Source organism: Rhinatrema bivittatum, chromosome 14, assembly GCF_901001135.1.
Source record: "Rhinatrema bivittatum chromosome 14, aRhiBiv1.1, whole genome shotgun sequence".
NCBI lineage: Eukaryota > Metazoa > Chordata > Amphibia > Gymnophiona > Rhinatrematidae > Rhinatrema > Rhinatrema bivittatum.
In genome coordinates, this window is record NC_042628.1 from 25,235,571 (window position 1) to 25,246,589 (window position 11,019).

The window sequence follows — 11,019 nt, forward strand, 5'->3', positions numbered from 1 at the left end:
TAAAATATAATATATAATATATAACATACCGTATATATAATATACCGTATATAATAAAAGCAACATAAAAAACCTGCTCATTTAATGATAAATAACATTATGGAGTTGTTAGAGTTTATGTTTACCCTGAGGGGAGGTCTTAGTTGATTTGGTTGAGAGAAAGTTCAATTTGTGTCTGGAAAGGCTTTCATAAATAACCAGGTTTTGAGTCTTTTTCTGAATGTAGGAAGGCAGGGTTCCTGTCTCAGTTCTGGTGGGATGGAGTTCCACAAGGTAGGTCCTGCTGCAGAGAAAGCCCTGTCTCTGAGCATTGTATGGTGAAAGGTTTTGGCAGGTGGAACCTGTAGTGAATCTCTGTATGACTCTCTGATAGGTCTGGTAGAGGTATGTTTTTTAAATGGTATTTGGAGGTTAAGCGGAGAGAGTTGATGGAATGCTTTGTAGATGATGGTGATGGACTTGTATAAGATTCTATAGTGCACTGGCAGCCAATGTAGGTCTTTGAGAATCGGAGATATGTGTTCTCTTCTTCTTGTGTTTGTCAAAATTCTGGCCGCCGTGTTCTGAACCATCTGGAGAGGTTTAGTATGAGAAGATGGGAGACCTAATAGAATGGAATTACAATAATCTAACTTAGAGAAGATTATTGATTGCAGAACTGTTCTGTAGTCGTGGAAATGGAAAAGTGGTTTAATTCTTTTTAAGACGTGCAGTTTATGAAAGCAGTCTTTAGTGGTTTGATTAATGAAAGATTTAAGATTTAGCCGATTATCAATGATGGCTCCTAGGTCTCTTACGTGTGATGTTTGAAAGCCGGATGGAGGATTTGCGGTGAGATAACTGTTTTCGGGGGAAATTATGATGAGTTCAGTTTTTGCAGAATTTAAGATTAGATTTAGACTGGAGAGGAGGTTGTCAATATTTTGAAGGCAATTTTCCCAGATTTTAATAGTTTTAATAAGGGATTCTTTGATAGGGATGACAATCTGGATGTCATCTGCGTATAGAAAGTATTTGAGGTTCAGATTGGTTAATAGTTGACATAGGGGTAAGAGGTAAATATTGAAGAGCGTGGGGGAAAGAGAGGAGCCCTGAGGAACTCCCAGAGTGGAAGGATAGAACTGTGATTCTTTGTTATGTATTTTGACTTTATATCCTCTGTTTCCCAGGAATGATTTGAACCAGTCTAGTGCAGAGCCTGTTATTCCGATGTTCGCTAGTTGATTTATGAGATGGGAGTGATTCACGGTATCAAAGGCTGCCGATAGGTCAAGGAGTATCAGCAGGTAGGTGTGACCTTTGTCGAGGCCCATGATGAGGTAATCTGTCAGAGATATGAGAAGTGATTCTGTACTTAAGGATTTCCGGAAGCCGTATTGAGTGGGGAATAAAATCTTGTGATCATCGAGGTATTCAGATAATCTGGTGTTGACTAATTTTTCCGTAACCTTAGCTATAAAAGGGAGGTTGGAGATTGGGCGGAAGTTGGAGGGCTCTTTAGGATTTAGATTAGGTTTTTTTAGTAAAGGTTTGATAGAGGCAATTTTCAGGTCATCTGGATAAACTCCTTGGGCTAAGGAACAATTGATGATGTCAGTCAAGGTTTTGGCGATGGTATCAGGTATTAGCAGCAGAAGTTTGGAAGGGATATGGTCAAATGGGTGAGATGAGGGTTTCATTTTCTTCAATATTAGCATGGTCTCAGATGTTGCAATGGGTTCGAAGGCTTGTATAGCAGTGTCTTTGCAGTGATGGTGGTATGTGTTGAATGGAGCTAGGGTATTCGGTTTTAGTAGAGATTGCAGGTTGGAGATTTTGTTACTGAAGTAGATGGCTAGCTCCTCAGCTTTTTTGTGCGCTTGGTTGAGAGGAATGTCGAAGGAGTTGACTTGTGTTAAGTTCGAGACGTAAGTGAAGAGGGCTTTTGAATCGAAGATGAGGTGGTGTATCTTGTGAGCATAGTAGTCCCTTTTTGTTTTTAACGTGGTGCTCTTGTATGTATGAAGCGCGAGTTTGTAGGCTGATAGGGAGGTCGGAGATGGTACTTTGCGCCATTTATTTTCTTTTTGTCTAAGGGAATGTTTGAGTTTTTGCAATTGTTCGTTAAACCAGGGTTGTCTTCTGGATGCATTATGTTTAGGTTTTTTTGTTGCCAGAGGGCAGAGTTTATTTGCTGCCGATACTGTGATGTTAGACCATGATTTGAGAGCAGAGTTAGGCGTGGAGATGTCTATATGAGGGAGTTCTGGGACAAGGTGTTCGTGAAGTTCATTTGAAGAACAAAGGTTTCTATAAGAAAATTGAGGTTGAGGATCGTGTTTGATGCTTGATTGATCCAGCGAAAATGTGGTAGAGATTAGTGCATGGTCTGACCAGGGGACTGATTGGCATATGGGTGGTGCGGAGTGTGAGATGCCTGAGTTTACAAAAATGAGATCCAAAGTGTGTCCTGCTCTGTGTGTGGGATTGTTGATTAACTGTTTGAATCCCATGGCAGTCATGGCGTTTAGGAAGGTTTCACAGTTTGTAGAGGGAGAGGGGTCGTCAACATGTAAGTTAAAATCTCCCAAAATGATGGCTGGAGACTCAAGGTTTATGTTAGTAGCTATAATTTCTAAGATGGGAGAGGTGTCTGAATCCAGAAGTCCCGGAGGGGCGTAAACAAGAATGATTTGTAGCAAGTCTGATTTGAAAAAGCCGGCTTCAATTTTTGTAGGAGAGTGTACTGGGAATTGAGTAAGTCTCAGCTCTTTTTTGGCTGCAAGGAGAATACCCCCACCCTTTTTTTTCTGTCTGGGAATAGAAAAGAAATCATGGGTTTCAGTTGGCAATTGGTTTATTAGTGCGGTGTCCGTATGTTTTAGCCATGTTTCCGTTATTGCGCAGAGGTCGGGTTTCATGTCCAGTAGAAGGTCATTGAGTATTATTGTTTTTTTAGTAAGAGATTGAGCGTTGAATAAAATCAGAGAAAAAAGAGCTAGGCCTAGTGTCTGTGTGAGGGGGGAAATCATGATAGGAATGAGTGATTTATAGGTAGGTGGACGTGAAATCATAGACGTATTTCTTATGAAAAATGACCTTTGTTGGAGAATTGGAATAGGGAGGCCAATATGCATAGTGGCTTGTGGTCGCAGGAAAGCTGGTTAATTTGTTAATCATGTCATAAGACTGTTATAAGGAGATTTGTGTATTGGGTTTAGAACAGTGGTTCCCACCCGGTGGTCTGCGGACCCCAAGGGGTTTGCGAGCTGTGGAAGAAGAGAGAAAAAGACCCAACGGGCCCCATCCTGGCGCAACTCCTCATGCCGAAGGCCAAAGGCTGAAGGAGGCTTCTGGGCTGCTGGTGCATTCCACCTCGCCGGTAGCTGAAGGAGGCTGTGGGCCACCGGTGCACCCCCTTTTCATCAGTAGCTGATGTGTGGGGCTGCAGGACCCTCTCTCCCCTGCAGATTCCAGGAAAAAGATAAGGAGAAGCTGGGGTGAGAGAAAAGGTGTATGAGCATGTGTGTGTGACAGATTTTATGTGTAAAAGAGAGAGCACATGTCTGTGAGAGAGGGAGCATTTGTGTGTGAGCATGCTTATGAGAGAGGAGCATGCTGTGTGAGGAATATGATTGATAGAGCATGTATGTTTGAGAGAGGGGAAGCAGGTATATGTATGAGAGGGAGCGTGTTTGTATGAGCGTGTGTTAACCAGCTATATTCCTAAATTTAGGGACTCGGCCCTTGTAAATTTTCAAAAGGGCTATTTAAGAGCCTAAACCCTGTGAAAATCAGCCTCTGTGGCCAGGGGAAATGGAGTTAGGGCAGGGGAAAAAAAGGAGCTTAGCACTGATTTTTCAGCATTAGGCATCTAACTTGGGATCCTAAATCAAGGCAAATGACTAGCAGGGCCTACATTTAAGTGAATTTTCAGCTGAAAACTTAGGTTCTAAGATACCTGAGTTGTTTATGACGCATCCTGCAAACCCAGCGGCGGATTCACGATGTCGGACCGGCCCGGGTATTCGCCGCCCAGGCCGGCCCAGGACACATCATGTGGTCTGCCGAGCGCGGCTCTGTCACGGCCGCGCACGGCAGATCACGTGACTGGAGCGATCGGCCCACCGGGGGATGCCCGATCTCCCGATAGGCCAATCCCCCCCTGTTGCAAACCCATAATATACATGCATTGATAACGTTTCCATTTTCCCACAGAACTGGATGTCAGATACCTAAATATTTGAGGTATTTTTGAGCAATACCTACGATAAGGGTTGTAAAAGTGTAAATACAGTTTGGTCATGTTTTGGAAAAAGACATGCTTCTATCATGTATAGTCTAGAGCTTGTGATTATATGAAAGAAGCATGCCAAGAAGTGGGAGAATTTACAGTGAAGCTAGTGTTAAGAGTTTTTAATAGTAGAATGGTGTGGCATGGGACTGATAGATTGATCTTGTGGTCTGGGACCCAGTGCCCGTAGTGACAACTTTTGTCAGCCCAGCTCTCATTGTACTTGGGGCCTTCTATGAGAGGGGATAAGGAGTAAATCTTTCAGAGCACTTTGGCACCGTGCCTTCCACCACAGCCCTCTCCTCTGCAGCGGCTGTTACATTACTGTGGTCCTTTTTCAGACGTTTGCAATTACCGAATGAGACAAGGGCAATAAGAGCTATCCGTTCCAGCCGGTACGAAATCCTACCCCCCCCCCCCCCCCCCCCATCCTATCTTGTGAGGGTTCCCTTGAAGAGTTAATGCTGCTATTTTTAATTAAAATAAGTTACAGAGTTCTAGAATAATAAATACACAACACACACCCAGTTAATGGAAACCACATTCAGAATATCAGAAATAAAGTTTTATGATACTTCTGGCTGCCTCTGGTTCTTATGCCTTGATCCTTCTGTAATGAATTACATCACAGTTTACGATTTTCTCCTCCTTGTGGCAAAGTTTAAAGAATTTTTTTTTGGTTCATTTGTTTTCCCTAGATCCAGAGTTGCAGTTTTTTTTTTCCTGTGGCAGTGTAAACCTTTTTAAAAGGAGAGAGGAGTTTGCACAAAGATAGGTTCAGGATCTTGTGGAAAATGGGGATTTTTAAAAGCGGCAGTACATTTCTTGTGCTTCTGCCAGAAATAAAAAAAAAAAGAAAAAAAAAGCCAGAGTAGAGTTAACTAAGATTCCCTGTATTGTCAGGATTTTTAAAATTCATTCTGGTTTCTAAGCAGTTTGAAAACAATAATAATAAAACATATTAAAACGAATAAATTAGGGGTGCACTGCTTTGTGTAGACCAAGGTTTGATTATTGGAGCCTATCCCCTTGGATGGAGGAGGAAGGATCACAGGCCCCGAGGAGGCATCTCTGCCATTACTCAACAGTGACACCTACTGGAAGGTTTAAGAATCTGTGCCAGGTTCCAAAGGGTTCTGTGCACCCAAGTCAGACAATTCTTGCTGTAATGGCTCAGCTAGATGGGAATTGGTGAAAAAAAAGATGAAAACCTCCTTCAGGTAACTGTAAAATGAAGAGTTATGATACTATGTCCCAGGTAGGTCACATGCCGAATGAGCTGGATGCCCAATGGGAGCAGGAAGAAACTGCCAGGCCAAAAATCCAAATCAATAAAGTAATAAGAGCAGGAATATAGCAACAACTTTACAATATAAAAGACCCTATTAACTTCTCATGAGAGCCCAAACTATTTTAACTTGATCTGCATGCAGCTCCCTTGGAAGAGATGTCCAGAGGCAAGGCACTGCTGTACAAGTTAAATGAATTTTTGAGGACGAAAAGCAATCTCTTCCAAATGATCCTTAAACCAGTGGTACTCAACTTATGGCCCTCAGCTCCTCCTCCCTCCCAGCCAGTCAGGTTTCAGGATATCCCTATGAATATGCATGAAATACATTTGTGTGTCTGGGAGGCAGTGCATGCAAACTTAGCTCATACATATTAATTAGGGATATCCTGAAAACCAGACTGGCTAAAAATAATGAACCTGCGCTCTTGGCTGCTTCAGAAGCACTCACCTGGCAATCAGGGACATGTCAAAATGCTGCAGCCCAGTGAAATCCACTAAACCCATGGGATTTATTTGAGGGGAAGTTGTAAAAAAACAAAAAAAACAACCAAAAAACCCTGCGTGGTTCTTATTCTTGTCTGCAGCAGGACTTGATCCTTGCCCATGTTTCAGTTTGCCTCAGGTAGGAGGCACTATTGCTTTTTAACAAGGGTTTACTTAGCTTTGGAATTTGTAACAATTTCTCTCCATCAGTCTGTGTGGGTAGATGACACAAAAGTCTCGGAAATCAAAGGGAATGATCTGTGAGTGGGCAAGACAGACTACAAACAACTTAATGATATGGAAAATAGCAGGCACTGATTTTATGTAATTAGAAAATGGGAATGGTAGCGTCAGCCAATCGGTGGTCAGACCACAGGCATTAACTGATGGTAAAAGCTGGCTGAATCAGGCCACGCATGCAGCATTTAAATAAAATAAAAAAAAAATTATAATCTGTTTTCCAGTTGCATTTTCTGAGCGATTGTTGCTGCAGTGATAGCTTCTTTGGGGAGCTGCTGGAGAGTTCATTACAGGTAAATGATCAGGGGCCCGCCTACCTGCAACACTGCATGTGCATTACTGAGCGTGTTCAAACAACTTCCGAAGAAGGCACCTGCGTACTGGGCTGCTACCTAGCTACGCATATTCAGGCCGATGCAATATCTGCAGACGTTAAACAGGCGCTCATGAATGGAGCGCCTGCCCTCTTAGCGCGCGCCAATCCACCTCTCCACGGTAAAAAGGAGGCACTAGGGAAAAGTTTGCATCCCTAGCACCACCATCAGGCGTCCGGAAGAGGTGGAGGCCAGTGGGTTAGGAAAATGGACGCTCGTTAACCGAGCACAGCTTTCCTAACCTGGCTTGTTGACACTTTTTTTTTTTTAACGGCTCTCCTATTTCAGTTCCTCCAACGTAATATTGCCACGATATTACGTTTTCTGTATTCTTTTGGGGCTCTTCAAGAACTAAAGCCCGCTCCAGTGCACATCGGGCACTCTTTTTTTGCATTGGGGGAGGGTAATAGCTAATAGCCCCATCAACACGAATTTACATGTGGTGAGTGCCATTAGCTACACGCTCGATTGGACACGTGTTTTGGACATGCTAACCCCCATTTTGCATCGGGAATTTTGGAAACATGTCAAAACGCGTGTTGAGCCGTGCATTGGCCGCAGCACACAGTATTGCATCAGCCTGATTGTGCATAACCTTGCCTGTTCTAAAACCCTGGCTTGAAGTTACACTTTGGTGTTCTGATTGAAAATGTACATTGCATGCATAGATTCATAATACAAACCTTTAAGTGATGCCCTCCCCATCCTCCAGAATGCCTTTTTTTTGCTTTTTTTTAATATGCAGACATTTCTACCTGTTATGAACTTGCATACATGGTTTTAGGCAGCTGGAAATCCACACGTGCATTCTGTCAACCTACATGCTAAACTCCTTATTTTACATGTAGGGGTCCTCCTCACTATGGTCCTGATTTTAAAAAGCATTTATATGCTTAAACTGGGTTTTACACGTGTAAATGCATGTTACCCATGTAAGTGTGCTTTTGAAAATTACTACCGTATACACCGTTGCATTGTCCATAGGATTGTCACACATGTGCACTCTACACAAGTAAATGGCTTTTTAAACCTCCTTTTACAATTACCCCCTAGGATTTTTAAACTGTGACCCTTAAAAGGTTTGGGCACGTCAAAAAAAAACAAAAAATTACAGACTCCATCTGAAGAACCTTCTATCATACCAGGCCCGTGGTTAATTTGCTGATGGTGGTTCGATCTCCATTTATTTATTTATTTATTTATTTATTTATTTACTGTCTGTTTTGTTAATATTTTATGTTTGTTTTATTGTGAATTGCTTAGGCCTACTTTGTGTTAAGCGATCAATAAATTTTAATAAATCCAAATACAAACATAAAAGCCCATTCTACTAAACAGACTAAATGTGCCACCTTCAAAATTCTTTTCTGGCCTATGACATGGCTTGAAATTTGTGCCTTTGCCCATGCTCTAAACCTTTTTGCTAAAATGGCTCAAAATGCAGTCAGCACTGCCATTAACTATTTCCTTGCAAAACTGGGCATTTCATGGCAGGACATGGCAGTGTACAAGTGAAGATGCCAGGCTGCCTTCAGCTGGTCGTCGTTCCCAAATTTCACTGAACAAACGATGCCTTAACGTGTTATGAAAATAAAACTGAGAAGTCATCACAAAGCAACAGGCTTGTTCCCCACAAAGAGCTCTCATACGTGTTCCCAGCCAGAGTCCGCTCATTGTGTTCAGCAAATACTTCAGCTCTTGAGTTCACAATTTTTTTATCTATCCAGAAAAACGTATGTTAGAGCAATTGGTTTTATGTCTTGGTTCCTCTCCATAACTGCCTCATGTTTTCCATTGGCAAAAAAAAGGCATATTAATATCTCATTTTTCTTGAAAAAATGCAAAGTGTAATGGGATTATGATAATGGCTGTTTTAGGCTAAAGCGAAGTAAACCACATGTGCAGAAAAAGCTTAAAATGGGCTATTTGTGGCTTGGAATGCTATGCAGGCCCATATGACTGCTTTTTGGGGATTTTATTTTTGCCCCGTGGTTCCTCCTTTCTGCTTTTTTTTTTTTTTCTCCTTCCTTCCATTTCTATGGGAACCAGGGCTGGGATCCTGTTTTTGTTGCAATGACAAGACTTAATGGAGAGAAATCCCCGGGTAGTAGTGAATGAAGGCATCAGATCCCAGCCCTGCCTCCGATTGACTGACTGGAAGTAGAGAGGGTAGGAAGAAGTTGCTGGATCTACAGAATCAATGCATGGTAAAGCAAACCGTTCTGATGACTTGACTTGTGGTGCCCTTGACAATTCCATTCTGCTTTCAAGTAAGACAGGGAGTGCCGTTTTCTCTTATTCTTCATTTTGAAACAATAGAGAAACCCTTTCAAAGCTACTGTCCATCCCTGAAGTGTCTAAGCGAGATTCTGAGAGAGGAAGGATGGAGGCTGCTTTTGCTTTTGGCTATCTTCACGCCATGAAAGCTTTATGGCAGTAACCCTTTACCCTCCCATGCTCAATGCTTCTTCTCTCCTGAATACAACCTTCCGGTTCTACCCCATGGTCCATCGCTGTGTAACGGCCTTTTTGAAAGGGGGGGAAGGAGAATCGAGCTTGTTCAGCAGCTAGGTTAGCTAGTTCTCCTGGCCAAAACCTTCCAGGAAGTCAGGCTTGCCATTCGGGTTTCGGGTGGTGTTAAACTCACCGACATCGGGCCGCTCAAGTGGAGTCAGGTTGCATGCGAGCATCCAATATGAGGAACCTTTGCACAAATAGCAGTGAATTCATCGTGAGCCAGCCAGCCTCGGCACCCTGTTCCCAGTCACTGCAAGAACAAATGAGCGGGTTTTAGAATATGTATATATTTTTTTATCCTCTAAGACTAAACAAAAGGTTAGGCAACATGGGGAATACCCAATGAATTCCATAGGCATGTGTTGAGGACAAAACCCACAAAGAATCCCTTGTATGACATAGCAGCAAACTACTCTTACACTCCATAGCTAAGCCAACCTGATCGTAGTTTGAAATCTCATCTGATTGTTCTTTGACTCCTAGCCCTCCAAGTTGGCAATTTCTAAAGCCATTACATGGGTAAATGATTTACCCATGGAAATTGACTGTCTAGCCAAGGGCAGGGATGGATTTAGGATTTTGCAGTCCCTAGGCACGTTTGGTGCTCTCACCTCTCCCCCTCCAGTAAGGCTCTGTTACAGGGTGGCAGAGGGCTGTTCTTTACCCAATGACACTCGGCATAGCTGGAAGGCAGCAAATCTTAGCCAGCCCGTTGCCCCTAAGGCACAGACATAATGGGTGCCAGATTTATAAAATAGCTAAAGCACGAATAAGCGCTGCTTGTGCACTTATCTGCTATTTTATACCTGTGCATTGCTTTTAAAATTCCCTCTTAAATGTTTGGGGACAAGGCCCTTCCATACCTGTTAGATGCATTCGCCGTCTTTCTATGCTTCCTTCACGCAGCCCTGCAGTATACAAAATTTCCAAAGGTGGTGTTTACCCTCATTCACAACCTCGCTCTTCTGTCCTCCCGCTCCTCCCCTGCCCATTCAATCTCCTCTTCTATTCTCCTTCCCACCCTCCCCCTACCTAAAGCTGCTGACTCCTCCTGCCCATCTGTGTCTCTTTGGCATGCACACCTCTTAAAAATCACCTTTTTGTATTTTTTTAAATCGGGAGATGAGCGCGCATGTGGCACATGCACGTTTCCGCCTGGTTTTATAAAGCGAGGGGATGTGGGCGGAGAACGGCCATACAGGGCGTGGCCAAGAGATGTGTGCGCAAGTACTTAAAGCAGCTGGGCATGTGCCCAGGCCCAGTGTCGCACAACTTTACTTCTGCTATGGAGGGGGTGTACGTTTTTTTGGTTTTTTTTTTTTAAGAAAAAAAGCTATCCCTGAGTGTTTTTAAGGGCAGTGCAGACTAACAAACCAGGGGGTTGGAAGGAGCTAGCTCTAGCCTGGGAGAGCTGGTGGACAAACTGAAACTGGTCATGGCATGGACACGTGCCTGTTATAAGCTTCCTCCACTTACGCAGTGCATGCCTGACTTTCTGCGGCTCTGCGTGCCCATTTGCAAAATCTGGGCGCACACGTACGTGGGTGTTTTTATGTCGCATCTCTGGGCTCGTGCCGGCGCATATGCCCACCCTCGCGACCATTTAAAGTTACTGTCCCTATGCATATAGATTTTCAGTCAACGGTTTTGATGCACGTGCGGATGTGGAATAACCCAGACGGACGGCTCGTCAGGCGCATCAGTCATTCCTAAGGGTGCTCAATACAAGGGTCTCCTACATCAAGTCACTGAGCAGCGCAGGTAAAAATCATCTGCTAAAAAAAAAATGAGAATAGCACGTTTGGCTAAAATGCACTGTTTCCTCTTCAGGGCTTCCTTTT